Genomic DNA, 26,701 nt, shown 5'->3' on the forward strand with positions numbered 1-26,701 from the left:
GCAATTGGCCCAATGCCTTTTTAGAACAACGGCTAAACTGAAAGTTTAAAAACTGGCTTTGTGTTTTGTTTTGTTTTAATACTTGCTGTTACTTTGTTTTGCTTCAGTCATTTAAATTGTAACTGTATGTTGGCTGTGATACATACTATCACATTTATATAGCTTTGAAAGAATTATTATTGAAAGAATTATTATTAGTACTTCATTTCATGAATATTACAACAAAATACCCATCAAACCAAATTATGACACTGCGGGAACTCTTTAACTCGGGGTCAGCAACCCTTTTCAGCCATGGGCCGGTCCACTGTCCCTCAGACCATGTGGTGGGCCGGACTATATGTTGGGGAGGAAATATGAACAAATTCCTATGCCCCACAAATAACTCAGAGATGCATTTTAAATAAAAGGACACATTCTACTCATGTAAAAACACGCTGATTCCTGGACCGTCCGTGGGCCGGATTTAGAAGGCGATTGGTCCACATCCGGCCCCCAGGCCTTAGGTTGCCTACCCTACTTCAACTAGTGCCAAGATAACATTCCTTCTATATATAGTTCTTATTTTCAACAAATGAGGAGTAAAAAAAAGAAGAAATGTTCCTAAAACGACGCTTTGAAAGAGTGAAGGTGATCAAGGAAACACAAGGATTTTATGGCTTTTTCCCATCTACATCCAGTCCAACAGAAATTGTGACCGAGGTGTACTCCTTTAGCAGTGAGAGTGAGAAGTTTGACACTGAAGGAGGTACAAAATCTCTGGTTATGGCTGAGATAACTGGGTATGTGACCTGTGAATACAATAAAACATGGTGGTTGACCTATGTGCTGTCGGTGGACTATTGAGACTACTGAAAGTGAAGAAGGAACCGTGACCTTCTTTAACTCGCCAGGACCAGTATCATCATCTGCTTACCCATCTAGTCAGGATGGGCGATCACAAGTTCTAACAAGAGTCAACCAAGAACTGCAACTGGCCGCACTTACAATTTGACAAAAAAATGAAACGTTGTGTGCAACAAATGCTCTTGAAAAGTGTTTGGTGTGAAGTATAAATAATGGAAGAATAAATGTTTTCAGACCCGTTTCATGTGTAAGGTTTCCACCCCACCCCCCAATTTAGTTTGATATGCATTTTGTTGTAATGTTCATGAAATGAAGTACTAACAATAATTCTTTCAAAGCATTAATTCTATAATGCAACAGCAAGCTATCACTCTACTTCGGAACATGTTTTTAAAAGAAAAGCCTGACTAGCTTTTCAGATACCTTATAATTGCATAACTTTCTAAAGAAATGCCTGAAGTAACTGATATTGTGTTGTTTCTTCTGTTACTCCAAGACCATTTATCCTAAATAGAACCCAGTAAGGCAGACATGTATGTACAAAGTATTTTTTCCAATGTGATCCCACTGAGAGCCCAAGATGAAATTTTGCAGGTAGATCTTAGAAATATTAAATAATCAATACAATATTTTTCGAAAAAGCTTAATCATTAATTTTAATGACTTTCTAAATTTTTAAATTTTGTAACTTAAATCTAAAATTTAAAGTAAGTCCATCTTTTGACATATCATATTAAAGCCCATGAAGTTTTGAAGAGATTGGTGTTTTAGTTTTGATGTATCTCAATGCTGGGTTGAGCTTTTAAGATTTTTGTGTACTCCAACAAAGCCAAAATTGTCAATTTTTTTGAAAATTCCAACCCCCTCATAACTCACAAATGGGATGAGATAAAAAGCTAAAATTTTAGATTTAAACTTTGTTTTGATCATTCAACAAGTGTACAAAATATTAAGAAAATTGGATGACAAGGTAAAAAAGTTGGATCACTTGATATGGAATGAACCAGCCGAGGTGCCACATCCCAAAAGGTGCTCTCATTGGTAGAGAGAGAAAGAAGAACTATCCTGTGAACTCTCTCTGCATTCAAAGCTCGCTGACATGGTTCAAAGTTATAAACGATTCGCTGCAATTGTATTTTGCTTGTTTGAAGCAAAATTTCACAATACTGTAAACAGTTAACAGATTTGCTGGGTTGTGTTTTTTTTTGTAATTAACACTAAAGCCTAAACCTATTGATAATTCAATGTTATGTTGTTGCTCTGATTTAATGCTTGACTGGTTAAATGTCCAGCTTCTCCAAATGCTACAATTCTAACCACTCTAGAGGAGGCAACTTTATTATTATTACTTAATTCATACACCCTAAACAAAAAATTTTATTCACAGGGCAGCTAAAAAATGTCCTCTTAATGGATCAGTTTTGCCATACTTCTTGCTATTCTTCCATTTACGTAGCATTACATTTGCAAAACAAAGTTGATGTTTACTCCTGGTTTTTTTTATCAGGAAGCTCAACTAGCTCTGCCCCAGCCAGCCAGCCTGATCTGGCCCATATGCTGCTTGGCCAGATCTACGACAATGCCATGATAGCAGCAGGCCTGAATGATGACCCCCTGGCCAACAGTGAACTGGCTGAACAAGCTCATTGACAAAGTCCTGGAGAAGCACTTTAAAGCTAAACAACTTTCAGGGTGTCCTAGTTTTTTGTTTCTGAAACATGGCAACCCTAGTAGTTTCAATTTTAATGGGTTGTCTGCAACCAAATTTTACTCAAGTTAGACCTACTGAAATCAATGGACCTAAGTTAGTCATGTCCATTAATTTCAACGTGTCTACTACTCTATTGTTATATTATTTCAACAATTTGCATACCGCTCAATCACGGTCATCTCTAAGCAACGTGCAAGAGAATTTGAATGGACTGTTTCCATTTTAGCTGGTTGTGTTAGTGTGCATGATTCATTTTATTATTCCTATGGGCTTTTAACCAGCTCAAAACTGGCATGGAAGTCACCATTGCAGATAATGCGTGGTTGGAAAGATGTTGTAGCAAGCAACTAAAAGTGAATACAGAGACTTTTGCCATTCGGCCTCCTGCCTTTCAACTCTTCAGATAACACCTCTTGGCTTAAATTCCACCTTCTTCTGTATGATTCCATTTCCAATCTCATTAAACTTTTAAGGTAAAGGTAAAGGGCCAGTCTTGACAGACTCTAGGGTTGTGCGCCCATCTCACTCAAGAGGCCGGGGGCCAGCGCTGTCCGAAGACACTTCCGGGTCATGTGGCCAGCGTGACATCGCTGCTCTGGTGAGCCAGAGCCACACACGGAAACACCGTTTACCTTCCCACTAGTAAGCGGTCCCTATTTATCTACTTGCACCCGAGAGTGCTTTTGAACTGCTAGGTTGGCAGGCGTTGGGACCGAACAACGGGAGCGCACCCCGCCGCGGGGATTCGAACCGCCGACCTTTCGATCGGCAAGCTCTAGGCGCTGAGGCTTTAGCCCACAGCGCCACCCGCGTCCCATTAAACTTTTACTCTCTGTCCATTGTGCTATTTGCCATCAACTTCTTGGTCACCTACTGAAGCCAACTCCCTTTGACATCCCATCACGACTCATCCTCTTTTCCTCACAACCTCTGTGGGTCCTCTGTTACCGGGGTTTGCATCCAACTGAGGTCCATTCATTTCAGTGGGTCTGCTCTGAGCAGAAAGCTGGATGCTGCTCAAGCGATACAGCTGTTTTCAAACCCCTTGGGTCCACATTGATCAAAGGCAGGGAGCCACAGGCCTGGAAACCAAATACAGCTCTCCAAGCCTCTCTGTCTGACCCTCAAGATTCTCTCCAGGCCACACACCTCCACCAAGCTTGCATCATAGCCTACTTGAGTCTTTTTGCTTGGTTGGGATGTCCCATTGAACTAATTCTCTTGGTTGCCTGCATCAACATCTTTGAAGATTTGAAAACAAACATAGCCTGGGATCAAGATTCACTGGTCTACCTACAACCCCAGCATATTAATTTAAACCTCCAGAACTCTTCAAGAACTGTGAAGAGACAAATTCTAAGCAGGCCACTGTGTCCAGCCTCAAGCACAAATTTGTACCACTTCCACACACCAGTTCAACTAAGCAGAAATCTTCCACATTTCTTCTTCCCTTCAGTCTTCCTCCCAAAGCCTTTGCTGTACATAATTTTGAGACCCTAAGGCTTCCCTGATTCAATCCAATTATTTAATCCAAGTGATAAATAATGCTAACATTTTGCTTTCTGCCACCGCACAGGCAGATGCTCATTCGCAAACATGGACCCAGAATGTGCTAAATATATCACAAGATATCTTTTTCCCCCTTCTAAACCAGATTCGAACATATTAGAGGTTTGTTCTATTAAAACAGATCTTTGTGGGCACTAAGTAATTAAGTTACTGTACTTAGTGTACTTAATTGATTAACAGCCTGGCACTAATAATAATAATAATAATAATAATAATAATAATAATAATAATAATAAATACAGACCACTTCCTTAACTTAAGCAGCCAAACCAGTTTTAAATTTTCTTACAACAAGGAAAGGAATCATTCCATTATTTTCAAACTGAGTGCCATGAAAAATGAAAACAGTGTTTATTATTTACATATATAGACTGGTTGTTGTCTGAGATCTCAAAGCAATTTACAATGGATAGATATGAGCACAGTAAGTAAGTACAAGAAAATCTTCCATCAAGTGATTTGTGAAACAAATATATAAACAATATCCATACATAAACACAATACTCACGTAAATGAAATAGGGGAGCACTACAAGGCAGCACAACGTAATATTTCAACCAGCTAAAACACATTGTCATTACACCCACTCACTTGGTCCACTCACCTTCCATGCAACCACCACACTCCTTCACTACCTCAACCAACCACTCTTACATAAAGCACTCATACTCAATATTATAATTACAATATTATAACCCACATACAAATGATATGATGGATGTACCCACCAACCAAGCCTTCACCAATCTGAAAACCTCCAGATCTGGATGGCTGTGGGTGATGGAAGTTATAGTTCAAAACAGAGCATAGAACATTGGTGAGGTTTCTGCTAATCTAGACCCCTTGAAGGAGGGAGGCCATGGAGTGTTGATCAAAGTGGACTGGACAAATCCACTGAGTAGGCCATCAATGGATACTAGCCATGGTGGCTATGCTTTGCCTCAACAGCTGGAGACAGCAACGCTTCCAAATGCCAGTTGCTAGAAAACAACAGAGGGGAGAGGGTTCTTGAACTCAGATCCCTGTTGCAGGTTTCCCACAGGCATCTGGTTGGCTACTGTGAGAACGGGATCCTGGACTAAATGGGCTACTGGCCTGATCCAGCAGACTCTTAATGTGTTCTTAATCCCACTCTGCTAATATAGGCAGGCGCTATGGCCCTGAAGGAGGAAGGACACACAGGCTGACTCAGTTCACCTTACAACTGTCAGGGGGTGTGTGTTGGGGGCGGTGTATCCCTGAAGCATCTAATGCTGACTGATGCTCCCTTGTTCCTTTCACATCAACACTATTAGGTGAAGCTCATTAACTGCGTTCCCATTTTATTTTCCAACCAGCAGCATCAAACTCTGTGCGCCACTGTTAGCAAGTCATACAAGATGAACAGAGTTAATATGCCCCACGTAATCTAAGAAAAGTCCCCAAGTGTTACAACGCTCCGCGCCCCCCCCCCCAAGAAAAAGAATGGCTGAAAAATTGCTGAGGAAAACGAGAGGTTAAAACCATCATACTCATATTTAGGTTATTGATTTGGTCCTGAACTTTTTTTAAAAAAGCAAGGTTCACATGGAGGTGAATCTCCTTCACCATGGGCGATCAGATGTGTGGCTATTTGAAAAGCCTGTGTAAAATTACATTGTAATGATTGCAACTGGAATAAACACATATTATTCCGCTCCTTGCTACCACACTCACACACACTTCCCTTTGACTAATTTTAAAATGTAAGTCCCCTTGGGACAGACACCTCGCCTTTTATCTAGAAAGGAATGCATATTCTTCCTGTAGTTACTCTTCTCCTCCTTCTGTTGCCTCTTCCACCACGGTTGGCTCCAGTGGTTGGAAATTTGCTGGGGGCCCACACTGGTGGAGTGTGTGTGTGTGTGTGTGTGTGTGTGTGTGTGTGTGTGTGAATAGCAACAGCACCTCCCTGCAAGACCTGCTACTCCTCCTCTCCACCATTGCAACCTCCTTGCTTGTTTATCAGCCTCTTCACTCTGGTCCAGAAAGTGTTAGTGGTGAGAAAGTGGATCAGAAATGACACTCTCAGGTATCTTGTTCGTTCTCTGCTTGTCAAGCAAGCAGCTCTGTTGCCATGAAGAGGAAGAGAGGGAGATGGTGATGATGGTGGAGAGGAGGTAGATTCGCTGAAGGGAGGAGGTTCTCTGAAACCTGGAGCCAACACTACCTCCCACATTAAATTTCACACTGGACCTCTTGTACATCGTAAAGCATCGTGCACATTGACAATGCTACCGGCAAGTAAATACCCAGAGATTGCTACGGGGTCACCTCTCTCAGAAACCCAGTGCACTCAACAGCCAGTATTTAACCGAGACCTCACAACACCCACGCAGGTTGGCAAGGATACACACTTGATCAACAGTAACAGAGGAATGCGGGGAGGATGCACGGGGACCGTGCTCCAATAAGAAGCAACTCGGGAGCAGCCAGCCAGTCTCTCTAGGAAACTGGTCTTCCTCTTCCAACCAGGAGCACATAGTGCCAATCTGCTTTTAGCATATTAAAAGTCAGGATGATGAAAACATATTATGCCTGGGTGAAACACAGTGAGTGGCTTGTTTACTGACGGCTGTTATCAAGGGGTACCACGGCCATAACCACAGAGTTAACGGCTGTGGATATTTTGACAGAAAAGCAGTATGTAAAAGATACAAAGTGTGTAAAAACCCTAGATGCTTCAAGGCAGACTGAGAACAGTGGATAGAAGGAATTTGTTTACAGCAAAGGTGGATAAAGCTGAGTTGTTGGACTCCATCAGTCCCCACCTAGCATGGCCAGCCAATGGTCAGGGAGGATGGGAACTTGAGTCTAGAGATATCTGGAGGGCCGAGAGACACCTGCATTACAGGAGTCACCAAACCTTTCAGATCTTTAACCCTAACACACAACATAGGACCAATCCACTTCATAAAATAAACCCTGCACACACTTATTATTATTATTATTATTATTGCTTCCCCCTGCTTTCCTCTCTACTTCCTGCACTTTTCTCAATATTTCCCCTTCTCTTAAAAAAAATTCCAAGAAGAAAAGAAAGATAGTGATGTCACACTTGTGCATTCTAGCCCACTAGTTGAAATCCAACAATTAATTCGACCAGGGCTGGGAAAACCTTGGCCCCTCCAGATGTTGTCTGGCTCAAACTTGCATCAGCCCTAACCATCGTGGCCAATAATCAGAGACAGTGGGAACTGTACTTCAGTAACATCTGGCGACCCACAGGTTATCCACCCCTCAAACAGAATTAGGCTTACAATTCCAGAGGGCTGACCACATTTTGTAAGAATAAAAAACCAAGGATTCAGTGGCACCTGAAAGATTATCACGTTTCTCATGCTATAAGGTTTCTTGGGCTAGAGACCACTTTTCCAAATCTGACCACGTGGCCTGTGGTCCTCTGAAGTGACAGTCTTTTAAGCCGCCACAGGACTCAGCTGTTTGAAGCTATGGGGTGGTTAAATGGGGAGCTTATTTTTAGCAGAAAAAGAAGAAAGGATGGTATTATCCTGGGATTGGCCAGTATGTGTGTGTGTGTAATTTCCAGGCTGCCCATCACTGACAAATTTGGTTATAGTGCTCCCAAAATCAATTAACTGATGGTTAAATTTATTGCCTACTCTTCACCAGCAGGTCCCAGGGTGTGGTTCCAACAATTACAAATGGCGCCTAGGAACATGTAAGATTTCCCCCCCATACTCCAGCAGCAACTTGGAATATTGAAGGTGTACATGGTTTTCCCAGTAGTGATGTATGGAAGTGAGAGCTGGACCATAAAGAAGGCTGATCGCCAAAGAATTGATGCTTTTGAATTATAGTGCTGGAGGAGACTCTTGAGAGTCCCATGGACTGCAAGAAGATCAGACCTATCCATTCTTAAATAAATCAGCCCTGAGTGCTCACCGGAAGGACAGATCCTGAAGCTGAGGCTCCAATACTCTGGCCACCTCATGAGAAGAGAAGACTCCCTGGAAAAGACCCTGATGTTGGGAAAGACGGAGGGCACAAGGAGAAGGGGACAACAGAGGACGAGATGGTGGGACAGTGTTCTCGAAGCTACTAACATGAGTTTAACCAAACTGCGGGAGGCAGTGGAAGACAGGAGTGGCTGGCGTGCTCTGGTCCAGGGGGTCACAAAGAGGCGGACACGACTAAACGACTAAACAACAACAACATGGCACAGAAAACTGCCTTATATTGAATCAGATCCTTGATTCAACTAGCTCAGTACTGTCCACACTGACTGGCAGTGGCTCTCATGGAAGTGCAGGGAGTTGAACCCGGGACCTTTTACATGCAAACTATGTGCTCTAAAACAGAGCTGTGGTCCTTGCCTCAAAACTAAAGCAAGATTCCAGTCCTCATGATTCTGAATGATCGGCTGATTTCAACAGGGGCATAGGAAGCTGCCATACTGAGTCAGACAGTATTATCTGCACTGACTGGAAGCAGTTCTCCCAAGATTTTAGGCAGGAGTTCTTCACAGCCCTAGGTGGAGATGCTATTGGACCCAGTATCTCCTGCATGCAAAGCAGTTGCTCTACCACTGAGCTGCAGTTCCTCCCCTCACATTTTCATCAACACATTCTTATTATTTTTTAAAAGGGTATGTTAATAATGTCATACTGGCCAGAGGGATTGAGGCTGGATGATTCTGGAATGCAACAAACCAGCCCTAGATCCAATTTCTTGTGACGCATTTTTCAGGCCAAAGAGTCTACGACTTCCTCAAAGTACTGTTAAGAGAAGAGAAGCTTTCCAACTCAAAAGGTCCATTTTCCTAGCAGGAGATTCTGATTCAACAAGAAGCATGGCACCTGGGAGAACTCCTGGGAAGAGGTGGGTAGAAGACACAGTCACCTGACAGACAGCAGAACTGGTTTAAAACACACACTCAAAGGTTAGTCTTGAAGGAACTGACAAGATGCTACACATTGTTCAATTACATGCATGTTGACAGAGAAATTCAGTCAGAGGATTCTGCAGAGGTCAGACCTAGGGTCACGCACTATTCAAAATCCACATTAATTACATAACTAGGGATAGATAACCCCTTCATGGATCACTGCCTTGCCGTGGTGAAGGGGCTTGAATAACTCAGAGAAGCTATGAACTATGCCGAGCAGGGCAAGATGAACAGGTCATAGTGGAAAGTTTTGACCAAACGTGATCCACCTGGAGGAGGAACCGGCAAGCCACTCCAGTATCCCTGCCAAGAAAACTCCATGGACAAAGACAACTCCCTGGAAGAGACCCTGATGCTGGGAAAGATGGAGGGCACAAGGAGAAGGGGACGACAGAGGACGAGATGGTTGGATAGTGTTCTCGAAGCTACCATCATGAGTTTGACCAAATTGCGGGAGGCAGTGGAAGACAGAGGTGCCTGGCGTGCTCTGGTTTAGTCGGACACGACTAAACGACTAAACAACAATAACAGGGATAGAGACTTTTTCAGCTTGAGCCGCGCATTCACTTTCAGGCAAGCTTTTGAAGGTGACATGTCTGCAGTGGGCAGGGCCAGAGGGTAAAATGAGAGGAGCAACTAATACCAATTTCACCTATATACGGTAAGTTAGTTTCTGCACACACTCACACACCATTCTGTATCCAGACCAGCAAGAGGCATTATCAGACTTCAACAACACATTCCAGCCAGGCAGAAGCACTGGGGGTGTAAAGCAGGGCTACTGAGGGGGGTTGCCTGGGAAGCAGGGTGTATACAACTCTCAAGAAGGGTTATGAGGGCCAGAGAGAGAGGACTGGGGGGCCACTTTCACCTCCTGTGCTTGAGGTTCCGCGCCCCTGACATATATGCTTATGAAAATGAGACAAAAGTAGGAGGACGTGCAACCATTTCTGAGGAAAAATTCAAAATGACCTGAAACGAAGGAGAGATCAAGATGCAATTGAATGGAAGTAGAAGTTAAGTGTAAGTGTTACACAGAAGGTTATTGAATATGTTAACTTCATGATGGGGCAAAACTCACTAGCTACTCGCACTTCGAAAGGAAGATTCAGGAATTACAGTACGACAAAATGGACATAAGATAAGCCAACAATAGGTTGCTATGATACAGAAGAATGTTGCATCAATGAAATATCACAGCCAAGATTCTGGAAGCAATGGAACTGGTCTATTTTGGACCAGTGAAGCATCTCTTGGGCAACCCAAAGAAGTTGGAAAATAGGGAGATAGTCTGAGGAAAGTCTGAAGATACGGGGTGTATTTAGCATAGATTAAGGAAGATAAACAGGACTTACTGCTCGTGTTTTCAGACAGAATGGATAGATAAGATAGATAGATAGATAGATAAAACTGAAGAAAGTGAATGGTTGGTCACCCTTCAAAGGATGTTCAAATCCCAGCTTAGTGAAGAAATTCACTGGGTGATGTTGGGTTACTCTCAGTCTTTCTCTCTTTACAGGGTTGTTATGAACACTAAGTTGGTAAACTCTGTGCACACTTTCCTAAGCACATTGGGAAATGGTATATTAAAAATGTGTCAAAATTAAATGCTGACTAATTTAAGTGACAGTTCAGAGCATGGTATATTAGAACCAGCCAACCAATTCAACAGTTTATTTATTTATTCATTTGTTGTTATTGTTAAACAATGTGGCAGAGTCCTACCTAGAAAATACCATCCTACTTTGAAGAAGAGGGTGCCTTCTTCCTCATGGAAGTAGGATTGCCAACTTTTGAAAGAGCCCATGAATCTACAACCTCAGTAGCAGTTTGAGCAGCAGACAGCAGCAAGTACATTAACACTCATCTCAATGAGTTTCCTATGCACAGAGTGCTTTGTTTGTTTGTCTTTTTAAAAAAATACAGCCTTGACATTGAAAACTCCGCTGAACATGAAGATAATTTAATCCATTATGGTGCTCATGCTGGTGTCTGATATTACAACAGGAACAAGTGCTAGAGAAACAGTGATATATGGCAATAAAATAAAAACACCTTTCTTAAAGGACTACAGTATTTTGTTCTAGGCACATAAAGGTAGGGGCACTGAGAGAGTGTGCCCTAAATTTATGCAAACTATTATCCTAAATTTGTCACCAAACTATTTATTTTTCTTATAGACCTGGGTAGACTGCTTGGAATTTTTTTCCAGACCTTGTAACTAACAAAGGATGCCCAAATCTTGTGTTTCTAAGACTCCTGAACTCACTTATTAGGGAACAAATCCCACTGAATACAGTAGGATTTACTTCAACAGGAAAACTCTTAGGAGCCTTCTAGTATATCAAATCTGGGGAAGTTCGTCACCTTTCCACAGCAGGGCTTACACATCACAATCAAGTTAAAAGGTACCACCTTTTCAACTGTTTGACACTTTACAAAATCCCTACACAGCAGAGGATCCATTCACAGAATTTGCCACCATGTATACAGGTGCCAATCTGCACTGTGATCTGTGAGCTATAAGTTTATACCACCTGCCATGAATTCACAGGATGCCCTAACAGCAACAAATATGTCTGTCTCAATGCCCACCTGTAATTTGGAGTTAAGGAAAATGGGCCAGCTTACTGTCTTGCTATATAAGCACATGAAGATAATGGCCTGGTTCACACTTAACCTGGTTTAAGCCACAGTTTAACAAGTTATGAGTTGTCCCACAGACAATCAAAGAAGCCATGGCTTTTCTCCAGCGTTTGGTTTGTTTCCCAGCTGCTTTTGCCTAGTGCCTTTACGGGTTACTGAGCATCTGAGGATGGGGTGGCCAAACAAACCATTATTATTATTTATTAAATTCATATGCCGTATTTCATCAAAAGATCTTAGGGGCGATTCCTAGAGAATTAACACATAATACCCAAGACGTGGTTAAAGCAAACCAAGTTTTGCAAGCCAACAACAAACCAGGGTTTCAGACCACTGCCTGTTGGGCAGTAAACAAACCACAATTAAGCAACTGGCCTTTGCATGCAACGCTAAGCCATGGTTTAATAAACCATAGTTTAAGCGCATAAGGGCCCTGGCAAAGGTCTGTCTAGCCCAGCATACTATTCATGCAGAGGTCAACCAAGGGCCTCTGGAAAGCCCACACGCTGACCTGGGCACAGTAATAATACAGTCATACCTCGGGTTACATCCACTTCAGGTTGCATTGTTTTGGGTTATGCACCCACCAAAACCTGGAAGTACCGGAACGGGTTACTTCTGGGTTTCGGCGGTTGTGCATGTGCAGAAGCGCTAAATCGCAACCCGTGCGTGCGCAGACACGTCGCTGCGGGTTGCGAACGTGCATCCCGCACAGATCACGTTTACAACCCGAGTGTCCACTGTACTTTTATTGTCATTGTACAACCTGTGTACAATGAAGTTAAACAACAGCACTCTTCCCCCTTGCGATTCCCAGCATATGGTATACAGAGGCATACTGCTTCTGACAGTGGACAACACAGCCATCATGCCTTCTAGCCACTGATATCCTAATCTCCCGTGCTCATTTATTAAACCAGGCCACTGTATACAAATGTGACATATCCCTGAAGCCATAAAGGTGTCAACCCACCAGCCTCCTTGCTGCACAGATGCAGAGTTGGGGAACGGTGGCTTTCCTACCTACGGTGCGCGGACGATCATTATGTTATAATGCACAGAAGAAAAATTAATGGGAACCTCACCTGTAGCTCCTAGCCCAACAGCTGATCGTAAGCACAGGGAAAGGGGGGAGCCCCGGCCGCGACTGTCACATGGCCGCAAACACCCTGCACAAGAAGACTTTGGCAGTGAACAAAAACAGCCCTCGGTGTGAATTAGTATGGAAAGGGTGGGTTCCCCCCCCTGCAACTCTCACAGAACTCACATCGGCAACGCAAATGCGGAATTCTATTTAATGCAGAATAAAAGGAGCTGTGTTGCCTCGAGGTGGTTGACATGACAACAAAGTCAGGTCAAGGGATGAAGCTTCCTTTCTTAATTCTGATGGGGGGGGAATGGAGGGGGTTGTCAGAATATTAAAAGCCCCCCCAAACAAACGTATTCTTATATTGTTATAATTATGTGTGTGTGTTTTGGGGTGGGAAGCGATTTCTGAAGTGAAGCATCTCCCTTACTCTTTTTTCCCCCCCACCCTCAAAGTGAGGGAAATTCAAAACCAGCTAGTTCCCACTCCAGAGGACCCCAACGAAATATCATTATTCCTCCCAATATGAACTTAAAAATCACCTTAGAAAGCACAACACCTCATGCTTTAGTGGGGGGGAGGAAAGAAAAATAATCCCTTTGCCCAACATGGCCGCCCACCCAGCAACTGAGTTGCAGCTTGGGAAGGATGGGTGCATTAGATTAATATATTAATAAATTTGCACTATATGTGTGTGTGTGTGTGTGGATGGGGTGTAGATACATGCAGTCCATAGGTTTATTCTGATTATTACATCGGGTGGTGTGCATTTATGCTTTTACTTAGTAGCTCAAAGGAGATTTGGGGGGGGGGTGTTTGAGGGACGAAAAAGAAGTGGGCGGAGGGAGCCACGGCCACCTCACTCCGTTTTTTTCTCCTCTCTTTCTCGTCCCGCCCCTCAGGACGAAATAGTCCGGGATCACTCCGCGCCTTCTCCTCACAGCGGGCGGAGGGAAAAAGTAACAAGGCCGCGCCGCCTAGCGGGCGGGAAAAGAGCGAAACCACGCCCCCTTTCTCCCCCTCTAAGAGCGAGGCCCCGCCTCCTCCCCAAATCCCTCCAATCGCCGGCTTTCGCGACCCCTCCCCCCCCACGGAACGTCTCGCTTTGTGTACGGCGCGCGCGCACTTTCTCCCTCGCTGCCCCCTCCCCCCCATACGCGGCTGAGGTAAAAAATATATATATATATATAAAGGAAGGGGGGAAAAGCGGGCCGGTGAGGAGACGAAAAAGAGAGCCGGGCGGTTCGAACCGGTTTCCAACGGTCTCCCAACCGCCACCTGCGTTCCGTTGGCTGGCGCCCGCGCGCCGCCGACGCCATGGCGCACGCGCGCTCCCCTCACACAGACACACCACACACACACCTTCTCTTCTTCCCTCTCGCGCTGCTCCTTCCCCTCCCCCCTTGCCGCCAGCGGGTCGTGCCTTCTGTCGCGTCCGCCTCTCCCCTACATAACGGAATGGCGCCAACTCACCTTCCGGGCTCTGGCCGCCGCGGCTGCCGCCGCCGCCGCCGCTTCTGCGCCTCCCGTCTCCCTCCTCAGAGCCCTCGGAGGCTTGGCGCGTCCACACTCTTAAAGGGACACGCGCACCCCTCCTCGGAGGAGAGAGGCCTAGCATGAGCTTCGACGCACACACCCCTCCCTCCCTCAAACCTCCGGTTTATTTTTTTCCCCCTGTTGAAAAAATAATAATTTAAAAATATGGTTGCGGGTTGGTACTGAAGGAACAACACACACACACAAAAAGGGGTCCTGGCCGGCGGAGGGATACGGTGACGTCATTTCCTGCGTCCCGCAAACCCGGCGGCCGATTGGCTGGGGGAGTGACGTCACTGGCAGGCTGGCACACCCTAACCCAACCTGGTGAAGTTTGTCTGAGGCATAAATTATTTTGGGTGATTTCCCCCCTCCCCTCTGGTTCCTCCCAGTGTTTTGGGGGGTGTGTGTCTTTTTTTAAAGGTATTTTCAAGCTAGAAAGGGGACAACAAGTGTGGGGGGGGGGGACATGGGATCAAGGTTGGCCATTCCCCATGGAAGCAGACATTGGGGTGTTAGCGCATCAGGTCAAATATTCAGCTACTGATGCATTTACGCTAAAATATGTTACTAATTTTTATTTTCAATTTTTTCCCTCTTTTCCAACAGATGCAAAAGTTCTGGAGGTTTGGTTTGGCTCCGCTGTTGGGAACTCATTGGCGCTCAAGTAGAAGCATGGAAGGCCGCACCATTCCATCAAACAAACAAGTGTTGAAAAGAAGCATCAGAAATAATCCTGCCACTTGGATTTTGAAGACTGATTATTTAAATTATGCATACATACAGACATACATATAGTTTTTTTAGAAGCATTTGAGATTACTCAACTACACCGAAGTCTCCATGGATTTCAACCCATTATGTGGGCAGTCTTACTTTCCCCCGCTAGATGATCAGTTGTCTATTGGACGTTTAATTAATTAATAACTTATTTAATAATTATTTAGTAACGTTCCAATTTGCACTCAAAGAACTTATAAGACAGCTCACATCTTTTCATAACAGGATTGCCTAAAAAAACTGCAGATCACAATAAAATCATCATTCTGGTTGAAACCAGGTCCAAACAAAGCATGTGTTGGAACAGCCCACACGCACCCCACCCCGAAAAAATAAATAAGTTAAATATCCCAATGGCCTGGTGGAGGCAAGTTCTTAAAGTCAAAAAGAAAACACTAATAGCATAGTTATCAAAGAGAACAGCATTTGATACAATGTGATCGGGGGGGGGGGGGGACATGCTCCGTCACATCAAGCCAAAAAAATTGATGTCTACATAAACCTTGACTATAATGAAGGATTATGTGGGGTTTTGGAGGATTAAAACAGTTATCAGTCATTAGTTTACTTCATCGTTGGGATTGACTCAAACTTTTAAAGCCATCAAAATGGACTGAGGTCTAAGACTTCCCAGTGACTTTGGCAGAAAATCAAAATGGCAGCCTTGGCTACTACAGAGGTGGACTTAGGGGAGCACCATGTGTTCGGTTGCGCTGGGCATGGAGCGTTGGGGGCACCTCAACTATGAGGTAGAATGGAAGGTGAAAGGCGGGGGGCACTGAATTTTGGCATTGTGCAGGGTGCGGCAGAAATTTGAGACTCCCAGGTTCTGCCACTGGCTGCAGTAAGAATATATATAATAAGTGAAATACTGTAGTTGACAATTGGCTGACTTTTTCCAGAATCTGTCTTCTTAGAACTGGGGTCACTGTGCTTAAGGATAGGACTTGATGGTAGAAATCAAGATGAGGAACATCCCTTTGTAAATAGTTTGTGGCTCCTGGGATTCTTCCTCTGAATTAATACCTATAATTTCCACTGTCTTGTTGACAAGACACTGAACACAGTTGTTCCTGTTGTATGCGTCGAGCAAGTGCCCAGAGGCTCCGTCCTATTTCACTAAGCGTTTTAACGCTGAAGGTCTTTAGCTAGTAGTTAATTACAGCTGGATATGAAGGTGGCAAAGTGTGCTGGCTTAACACCCGCGTCTCATAACGACTTAATGGTCCCCTAGTGCAATATTACTTGGGCTGCTTTGCCACAACAGATTCTGCTAGTTGGAAATTATGAACGAAGGGCCAACAAATTTCTGTAGCTCTGGGTACTTGAAAGGTGTTTTATTATGTTTCCACAGCGAGCGGGCAATGCCACAAAGTCAACAAGTCAGCAAATTCCGGTGGATACCCAAAGTTTTATTTAAAAGCAACAACTTCCCAGCATGTTTCAAGCAGAGGTTACACTGTGTCTGGAAGTGCTTGTTTGGTTTCCCCTCAAACTAGATGGATCAGAATCACAACTCGTTTTGATAAAGATGTTGCATTGCCAAGACCTGAATTGCAGCCAAAGGTAACGCCAGCTGGCAGCCGGATTATAACATTATCATATTGATTGCAGTATGTGTAGCCCTTATGAAAATGGCAAGAAGTTACTGGGAGCTTTAGGAGAGGCAATAAGTATTCATCAGAACAGGTAAATATTGGTTCCTTCAAAACATACTAGTTCAAAAGCCAGTTTCCAACCTCCTGTCACCAACAGAATTCAAAATGAATTCAAATGAAGGGGCAATCTTGATTCTTAATAGATGGTGTCGCACAAGACGTCTCACATACCACATCCATCAAAATGATAGCATTGTGCTAGTTATGCAAAATATGTCCCCTGATACACACATAATAAATTTATTTTAAAAACATTTTGCCTGACAGGCCACTAAAAAATAATTCAGAGAAAACAGTATCCTGTAATGTACTTCAATTAAAATCATTGTTAACAACGCACCAAAGCAAATAATATCAAACAGAATTTTACAATTTATATTTATTTATTGGCTTAAGTTGCAAATTGTCCTTCAGTAACAGGACATCTGGGGGGCAGAGAATTTAAAAACCTTTTTAGCTAATTACCGTATTTTTTGCTCTATAAGACTCACTTTTTCCCCTCCTAAAAAGTAAGGGGAAATGTGTGTGTGTCTTATGGAGTGAATGCAGGCTGCACAGCTATCCCAGAAGCCAGAACAGCAAGAGGGATTGCTGCTTTCACTGGGCAGCGATCCCTCTTGCTGTTCTGGCTTCTGAGATTCAGATTTTTTTTTTTTCTTGTTTTCCTCCTCCAAAAACTAGGTGCGTCTTGTGGTCTGGTGCGTCTTATAGAGCGAAAAATACGGTAATTTTAAATTTCTTTAATTAATTAAAATAAGCTACCCGTAGCTGAAGGCTTTGACTATTGAAATGATTCCCCAAATTTATATATCCTATAGTGGGTAACAGATTTATCTAGTTTAACAACAACAACCTTTGTTCCTGAATGCTTCTGGTGAGATAACAATATTTATGAAAGTAATATTGTTTCTGATAACCGTCTGTCTCGGGAGACAATGCAAAAGTGCACCTTTGGAAGCAAGTCAAACTGTTGGAGAGTCGCAGCGCCTGCTGTGGCCATAGAGACCAATGCGGGAGAGAGATGTTTTATTGCCGAGAGGGCAGATGAAGGGGCCCATTTGTGCGGCTGCAGATGCCCCATAGCGTTTCTTCTCTCTGCCCTCCTCTCAGTGCTCATTCCTCCTCTGGTCACTGCTGCAGCTACACAACCTGTCTGTCTGTCTGTCTGTCTCCAGGCACTGCGATCACCTGCAAGGGATTCCCATACGTCGGGGTTAATGTGCTTTGCCCATGACTCACTTCCATAAAGCAGTGAGCTCAAGACGCAGGCCTGGCAGACCTTCTTCGTGCTATTGGTTGTGATAATAATGAGGGTGATGATGTAGTAATACTTATTTATATTTATTTAGAAGACATCTGACATATATACTCTGGTTTCTCTTCAGATCGTATAAATCTTTCACCTTTTATTTAGAAGACATCTGAAGGCTGCCCTGTTTAGGGAAACTTTTAATGTTTGATGCATTACTGTATTTTAGTGTTTTGTTGGAAGCCGCCCAGAGTGGCTGGGGAAGCCCAGCCAGATGGGCGGAGTATAAATATATTATTATTATTATTATTATTATTATTATTATTATTTGCCCTGACTTTTAGGAGAAGCCCTCTTGATGCATCTTACAATAAAATTCTTAAAATGATTGGCTAAGCACATAACAACAACAGCATAAGATAAAATTGAATAGGGTGCCAGCAATAAAATCAATTAACAGCTTGGTGGATTAAAAAACAAACAAACAGACATTTAGAAGTCATAGGAAAGGGGCCCAAGTGAAGCTCCTGGGGGAGGAAATGCCTCACAGTACGTTAAAGTAACATATAACTAAAATCTAAAATGAAACAGTAGACCATAGTATAGACCTGGGTTGGCTAACATTGTCCTCCATATATTATTGGACTCCCAACTCCCATCAGCCCCAAAAAGCATGGCCAATGTCAAGGGTGATGTGAGTTGTAGTTCAGCAAAATCTGGAAGGACACAGGTTCGCCACCTCCTGGTCTAGACTGGTCTAGAGCAGTGTTTTTCAACCACTAGTGTGCCGCGAGATGTTGCCTGGTGTGCCGTGGGAAAAATTGAAAAATTCGAAAGATTTTAAAAAATAAAAATAAAAATTTTCGCCCACTAGGCAGGCGCTGGACTGTGTCCTGGGTATGGGGGTGGAGTGGGGTTTTTGACCCCACCCTCGGCCAGCAGGGGCGCCGATTGGCGCTCCTCAGGGGGACACCCTCCACTTTTCTGATGTCCGGGCTGTGATTGGTCCAGACTCCAGCCTGGACCTATCACAGTAGGACATCATCTTCCGAGCGCAGTGTGCGCAGCAGCAGAGAGAAGAAGACGTCATGACTCGAGTCACCAGGAGGACCGGAGAAGTTGTCATTTTATTTCTCTTCAGTCTCCACTGAAAGCCTTGACTGGGTTAAGGACCCTTATAGCTCAGCATCAGTTGGTGGAAAGGACATGACTTTACAGGAGCAGGAGGAACTAACTGAACTGAGACAAAATCGTGGTTTCAAGCTAAGATTTGCTGATCTACCTTTGGACAGTTTTTGGTTGGATACTGCCAAGGAGTTCCCCCTTCTGGCAAACAAAGCTATTTTGAAATTTATCCCATTTTCCACTACATATCTGTGTGAGATGAGCTTTTCAAGCATGATTGCTATAAAAACTAAATACAGAGAGAGACTCAGAGCTGTTGACGAAGAGCTACGTGTGTGTCTTTCTTCGATTCCAGCCAGAATATCAGCTTTGTGTTCAGCCAAACAGGCCCAGGTTGCGCACTGAATAAAGTATTTTATAATTTTTCATATTTCTGTTTACTTACTATTTCATAATAAAGTAATTATAAAATACTTTCTTTGTGTTTATTTGATTCCTATTCAAGAGAGTTACTTTATATATAGTTAATATAGGCACAGAGTTAATTTTTTTAACATTTTCTAATGGTGGTGTGCCTCGTGATTTTTTTCATGAAACAAGTGTGCCTTTGCCCAAAAAAGGTTGAAAAACACTGGTCTAGAGAGAGCACAGTTAGTTGTGTTTGTCTCTGTCTGAAATCAGTGGGGAGTGTGGTCTCAGCTATAAAATACACTTTACTGAAAGTAATACTACTAATAATAATTTATTATTTACACCCAGCCCATCTGGCTGGGCTTCCCCAGCCACTCTGGGCAGCTTCCAACAAAATATTAAAATACAGTAATGCATCAAACATTAAAAGCTTCCCTAAACAGGGCTGCCTTCAGATGTCTTCTAAAAGTGTGGTAGTTGTTTTTCTCTTTGACATGTGGTGGGAGGGGGTTCCACAGGGCGGGTGCCACTACCGAGAAGGCCCTCTGCCTGGTTCCCTGTAACTTGGCTTCTCACAGGGAGGGAACTGCCAGAAGGCCTTCAGTGCTGGACCTCAGTGTCTGGGTAGAACGATGGGGGTGGAGATGCTCCTTCAGATATACTAGACCGAGCCCAGTAAAGTCAATTTACCTATTCAACATATGGATCTACTAGCTTCTAGTTGGGAAGGTAACAGCCTTGTTGTTTAGTCGTTCAGTCGTGTCCGACTCTTCGTGACGCCATGGACCAGAGCACGCCAGGCACTCCTGTCTTCCACTGCCACCCGCAGTTTGGTCAGATTCATGTTTGTAGCTTCGAGAACACTGTCTAACCATCTCGTCCTCTGTCGTCCCCTTCTCCTTGTGCCCTCCATCTTTCCCAACATCAGGGTCTTTTCCAGGGAGACTTCTCTTCTCATGAGGTGGCCAAAGTATTGGAGCCTCAGCTTCACAATCTGTCCTTCCAGTGAGCACTCAGGGCTGATTTCCTTAAGAATGGATGCGTTTGATCTTCTTGCAGTCCATGGGACTCTCAAGAGTCTCCTCCAGCACCATAATTCAAAAGCATCAATTCTTCGGCGATCAGCCTTCTTTATGGTCCAGCTCTCACTTCCATACATCACTACTGGGAAAACCATAGCTTTTACTATACGGACCTTTGTTGGCAAGGTGATGTCTCTACTTTTAAAAATGCTGTCTAGGTTTGCCATTGCTTTCCTCCCAAGAAGCAGGCGTCTCTTAATTTCGTGGCTGCTGTCACGAAATGTTATGGTGAACCCACACTCACAGTAACAGGAGTGCAAACTTCTGGAGCAGGGGTAGCTACCATATTGGCCCAAATATAAGCCGCACCTGAATATAAGCCGCACCTTTAAAATTGGAGGGGGGGGGGAGAAAAAAAGAAAAAATACCCAAATATAAGCCACTCTATTCCTCGCTGCTCCTGGCTGCATACTGGGTGGGAGGAGGAGTTACGCTTTGTTGGTGGCGGCCTTTCCCCTTCCTTGCTCTCTCCCTTCCCGGCCTTGGGGGAGAGGATGGGGGACTACGCATGGGACGGGCACCGCTTTGCGCACTCCTGGCGCTGTTTGCCCCACGCTCCTGGCTGCATACTGTAATGTCGTGAATATAAGCCACACTTTAACTTTTCACGGTCGGAATTTGGGGGGGGAAGTGAGGCTTATATTCAGGCCAATACAGTAATTTGTGACCCTCCAGGTGTTTTTGGATTCCCATCACCCAGGATCACTGGCCACACTGGTTGGGGCTTAAAGGAGCTGGAGTCGACTCCAACTAGAGGGAAAAGTGGCAGAACGAAAGAGCAATGTCTGGGAACACATACAAAGTGACAGAACTTTCTTTTTTTTAGAGAGAAGAGTATGTGTGAGTCATATGATTTCGGTTTGATCACTGCGGGCATAACAAGTAGTGTGTTCACTTACCACTTTAAGGCATAATACAGTCATAATGAATGTTTTTAAACTTAATTACATGAAACACAAATCATGTTTTTATTCTCACATATGACTAAAGCATTATGACACATCTTTCAGGTTCATGAAGTCTAGGCAAATAAATCCCATTCACAGAATTTTGATAATGTTGATGTTATTTGTCGGAAACATTTAAGCCAGGAATTTTCTTCTACGGTATCAACTAGTGTCGTAAACAAAATCTGCCCTTATTCCTTTATGGGGAACACAAGAGCCCTTATAGAGTCCTTTGAAAGTTCTCCATCGGTCGGAGAAAATAACAGAGGCCAACCAGAGAATATTGAGAAGCAAAGCAGCTCGTAAGCCTGATCTTTATTGAACTGTTGCAACAGGCTGCTCCCCTCACACGCAGGAAAGGAGGAGGACCCAGAACCAAGGTGTGCCCACCCTTATATAGACTTTTGGAATTGCCCACCCTGGAGTCCAAGACCACCCCCAGAAACATCATACCTACGTCACAGGGGGCTGTCTAAAACAGAATCCTGAGTGTGTTGTTTATCTCCTGTCTGGCAGGTTACCTGCTTGCATTATCTGGATTTTGGCCACTCTTTTGTTGATAAAGGTAAAGGGACCCCTGACCATTAGGTCCAGTCGTGACCGACTCTGGGGTTGCGGCGCTCATCTCGCTTTATTGGCCGAGGGAGCCAGCGTACAGCTTCCGGGTCATGTGGCATTTCTGTGCGCTGCTCTGGTTCACCAGAAGCGGCTTAGTCCTGCTGGCCTCATGACCCGGAAGCTGTACGCCGGCTCCCTCAGCCAGTAAAGCGAGATGAGCGCCGCAACCCCAGAGTCTGCCACGACTGGACCTAATGGTCAGGGGTCCCTTTACCTTTACCTAATAATAATAATAGTAGTAGTAGTAGTAATGATGACGATGATGTAGTATACAGACTATAGTAATGATGTTGATGTTGATGATGTAAGTATAAAGACTAGTATAGGGAGGCTGGGCAACTCAGCTAGTTTGGGTGAGAGATTTGCAGCAATACATTTCCTGGAATCTTTTTCATTCCACCTGTTGTTATAAGAATTTTGTGACTAAGGGCTAGTGTCTGAGTTTACTTTCTTCTTCTCTACCAGTGCCTTTTCTTCCTGTATTGTATCTTTCAAACGGTAAGCTTAAAGCAACGACTATCTCATTTCCGATCTTTGTAAGTCACCCTGGGAGCCCCTTTCAGTCGAAAAGTGGAATGTGAATGCTTTAATTAATTATAAAAGCAACAGATAGCAAACATGATCTCTTCTGCCATGCAGGAGGGCATATCTCTTCTAAGAGCTTGCCTTCAACACATACTCTGATAGTGATACAAAATAAGCTTTCTGCAGTAGATCAGCAACGGATTAAAGAAGCCAGTAAAATTAGAAGCATTTATAATGTATATCCCCTTCTACAAGCTTTCCTCAGTCTTTAATCGAAGACCCTGTTCCCAGATCACCTAAAATCCACCACGTGTTCCCACAGTTTCACCTTTCCTGCTTTTTGAGGACTCTGGTATTTTCTAGCTTTTTTAAAAAATTGTTTTCCAAATTTAAGCCTAAACCCCCACAACAAATTCTATTATGTGCTATAGTCCAATTTATTCCCAATCTTTAAACTGCAAAAAACCCAAAACCACAACCATAAAACATGGAGCGATAATTTCCAAATTTTTACATACATTTTAAAATTGATTTCAAATACTTTTGATTGTCTAAAGTAAAAAATGGACACACTATTAAAAATATCTCAGAAGGGCATTCAGAGCTGCTAATGTCATTAAATAAGTGCACTTTTATGAGCATTTACCACCACAAAGCATTTAGGTTTCTGCAAATGGAATAGAAAACAAGACCCCAGAAGATGACAGTTAATGGGATAGAGATTAATAAAATGTATATCACATATTCTTGCCTTTTGAAATTAACATGAGAAATGGAGAGATGCATGAAAAAAGACATGACAAATAAAAGGATAAGATTATTCCTTCTTTCAGCTGTGAAATCCTAGAGGGCATTTGTTCCTCGGCCACTCGAATCCAGAGATAACCAAATTACAGAACTGTAGTTGTATTATGTGCACAATATTTGTCACGGGCATATTTAACAGGATTTCCTTTGGTCAAGAGCCAGTGTGGTGTAGTGGTTAAGAGCGGTAGTCTCGTAATCTGGGGAACCGGGTTCGCATCTCCGCTCCTCCACATGCAGCTGCTGGGTGACCTTGGGCCAGTCACACTTCTCTGAAGTCTCTCAGCCCCACTCACCTCACAGAGTGTTTGTTGTGGGGGAGGAAGGGAAAGGAGAATGTTAGCCGCTTTGAGACTCCTTAAAGGGAGTGAAAGGCGGGATATCAAATCCAAACTCCTCTTCTTCTTCTTCTTCTTCTTCTTCTTCTTCTTCTTCTTCTTCTTCAACGTAAGAAGAGCAGGCTAGGTCAGGCTAGTGGTGGCCTATGTAGTCCAGGACGCAAGGGAGAAACATCACAGAGGGTCCAATTGTGCTATTCATTTAAAGCAGTACAGTGGTACCTCTGGTTGCGAACAGGATCCGTTCCGGAGGCCTGTTCGCAACCTGAAAGGAACGCAACCAGTGTCTGCGTGTGCGCGGGTCATGATTCACCGATTCTGCACATGTGTGTGTGATGTCATTTTGCGCGTCTGCGCGAGCAGTGAAACATGGAAGTAACCCTTTCTGGTACTTCCGGGTCGCCGTGTGACGCATCCTGAAAATGCTCAACCTGAAGCAAACGTAACATGAGGTATGAGGTATCTCATTCCGAACTTAAAAATGGAAAGCGTAATGCTGGAGGTTTAAAGACTCTCTCAAGGCAAATATGAAAAAATGTGGTATAAACACAGACAATTGGGAAACACTGGCCTGTGAGCGCTCCAGTTGGAGAACAGCCTTGACCAAAGGTGTCATGGGCTTTGAAGACACTCAAACTCAGGACGCAAGGGAGAAACGTGCTAAGAGGAAGGCACGCTTGGCAAATCCACACCGTGATCAACTCCTGCCCGGAAACCAATGTCCCCACTGTGGAAGGACGTGTGGATCCAGAATTGGCCTCCACAGTCACTTACGGACTCACTGTTAAAACCATGTTTATGGACCAAAGACTTTGGGTATAATATACAGTTAAAAGATTGGGAGAAATTGTGGAAAGAAGGATTAAGGACTGCATGCAATGCCTTAAAAGAAAATGTGATGAAAATGATGTACAGGTGGTATATTACTCCTGTGAAATTAGCTAAAATGTATAAAGTTAGTTAATAAATGTTGGAAATGTAAAGAAAAGAAAAGGAACATTTTATCACATGTGGTGGGAATGTAAAAAAGTGAAAAGTTATGGGAAATGATATATAATGAGATGAAAAAGATGTTGAAATATACATTTATTAAGAAACCAGAAGTATTTTTTGTAAGGTGAATTATTTGAAATATTGCAAGAAAGATAATGAGGAGAATTATTAGATAAGGACAATTAAAGGTAATATGAAGTTAAGAAATGCATAATAAGTGATAAAGAACAAAAAATCATCAGAGGTGTTGACCGAAGTCTAAAAATATTGTATAAGAGGAGAAGTTATGTTGTAAGACTATTGGAACTGATATGTTAAAAAATTAATAAAAATGTGTGTATGTATATATGTGTGTGTGTGTGTGTGTGTGTGTATGCAGTGGTACCTCAGGTTAAGAACTGAATTTGTTCTAGAGGTCTGTTCTTAACCTGAAACTGATCTTAACCTGAAGCACCACTTTAGCTAATAGAGCCTCCTGCTGCTGCCGGAGCACGATTTCTGTTCTCATCCTGAAGCAAAGTTCTTAACCCGAGGTAATATTTCTGGGTTAGCGGAGTCTGTAATCTGAAGCGTATGCAACCTGAAGTGTCTGTAACCCGAGGTACCACTGTATATGTACGTATGTATATGTGTGTGTGTGTATATAACTGTGTTTATGGAAGACAATCTTACTTGGCTACGAGTGATCACCAAAGATGTAGTCCAGCATCCTGTTCTCACAGGGGCCAGCTAGATGCCAAGGGGAATCCCAAAAGCAGGACCTGTGCACAACAGCACAACTCTCTCTCCTCCTGTGGGTTCCAGCAACTGGCCTTCAGAGATGTACTGCCTCTGACAGGGGAGGAGAGCCTAGCCATTGGGCTTAATAGCCACTGATAGCTTTACCCTCCATGAATTGGTCTAGCCCTCTTTTAAAGCCATAGCTCACTTGGTAGAGCATGAGACACTTAATCTCAGGGTTATGGGTTGGAGCCCCACATTGGGCAAAAGACTCCTGCGTTGCAGGGGGTTGAGCTAGATGACCCTTGTGGTTCCTTCCATCTCTACCATTCTATTATTCTAAGTTGGTGCCCATCAGTATCTCTGGTGGGAGTGTCAGATGCTGGGGGTGGTTGCTCGTGAGTAACCAGGCAGGACTCCGACCTGGCTTTTACAGGTTTCATTGTGCAAACTGTTTACAGTTCAGATCTACCAAGTTCATGTCCGTCTTAGTCACTTGCAGAATCTGGGAGTGGCCCCTTCCGGCTTCTCCCCCAACATAAGAACTTCGTCTGCGCAAGCTGGGCGACGGAAGTGGCGTGCGTCCCTTCCGGCCAGCCTGGCCAGGTGAGGCGCTGGGGCTCTCAGCAGCGTCCTCGAGCCCTTTCCTTCCAGCCTGGCCAGGTGAGGCGCTGGGGCTCTCAGCATCATCCTTGAGCCCTTTCCTTCCAGCCTGGCCAGGTGAGGCCCTGGGGCTCTCAGCATCATCCTCAAGCGCTTTCCTCTCTTGGCTGGCCCCTTCCCTCTCTTCTCCACTGGAGGTGTGGCTTTCCTCACCGCTGGAAGAGGAACTGCTCCTCAGGCCTTCCAAGGCTCTCTGTATCTCAACAGCCCCCCTGCCTCCCTCCCCTGTTCTGATGGCAGTCCCCTGACAGGGAGCATATTCCATAGTTTAACCATGAGGTGTGTGAAAAAGTCCTTCCTTCTGTCTGTTCTGAATTGTCTTGACATTCAGAATCATTTGATGTCTAGAGCTTTGAGAGAGAAGAAAAAACACCCGTTCACTTTTCCCACGCCATGCAGAATTTTATATACACCTATCATGCTGCCCCCTTCTTGCCTTTTCTCTAAACTAAGACGTCCCCCCCCC

General features: G+C 43.9%; 1 protein-coding gene and 1 long non-coding RNA gene across 5 annotated transcripts in view; one reads left to right on the forward strand and one right to left on the reverse strand.

Annotated features, from left to right (window-relative positions):
* POGZ (pogo transposable element derived with ZNF domain) overlaps window positions 1–14,678 on the reverse strand; it is a 38,122-nt gene extending 23,444 nt beyond the window's left edge. For 2 of the 4 annotated variants that reach the window (XM_083416434.1, XM_083416431.1), the window contains exon 1: window positions 14,260–14,678. The gene's annotated coding sequence lies outside the window, so the exon portion shown is untranslated. Of the gene's footprint in view, window positions 1–10,134; window positions 10,213–12,784; window positions 13,114–14,259 lie in introns of those variants that run through there. The other 2 variants (XM_083416432.1, XM_083416433.1) reach the window with 2 other exon arrangements.
* A 107-nt stretch (window positions 14,679–14,785) lies between these two features.
* Window positions 14,786–24,806, forward strand: LOC310666263. The gene is made up of 4 exons (XR_014505824.1): window positions 14,786–16,668; window positions 23,551–23,685; window positions 23,974–24,042; window positions 24,527–24,806. It is a non-coding gene; the product is annotated as an uncharacterized lncRNA (long non-coding RNA).
* The last annotated feature ends 1,895 nt before the right edge of the window (window positions 24,807–26,701 follow it).

The sequence above is a fragment of the Podarcis tiliguerta genome (genome assembly GCF_965153285.1).
Source record: "Podarcis tiliguerta genome assembly, chromosome: 16".
Lineage (NCBI taxonomy): Eukaryota > Metazoa > Chordata > Lepidosauria > Squamata > Lacertidae > Podarcis > Podarcis tiliguerta.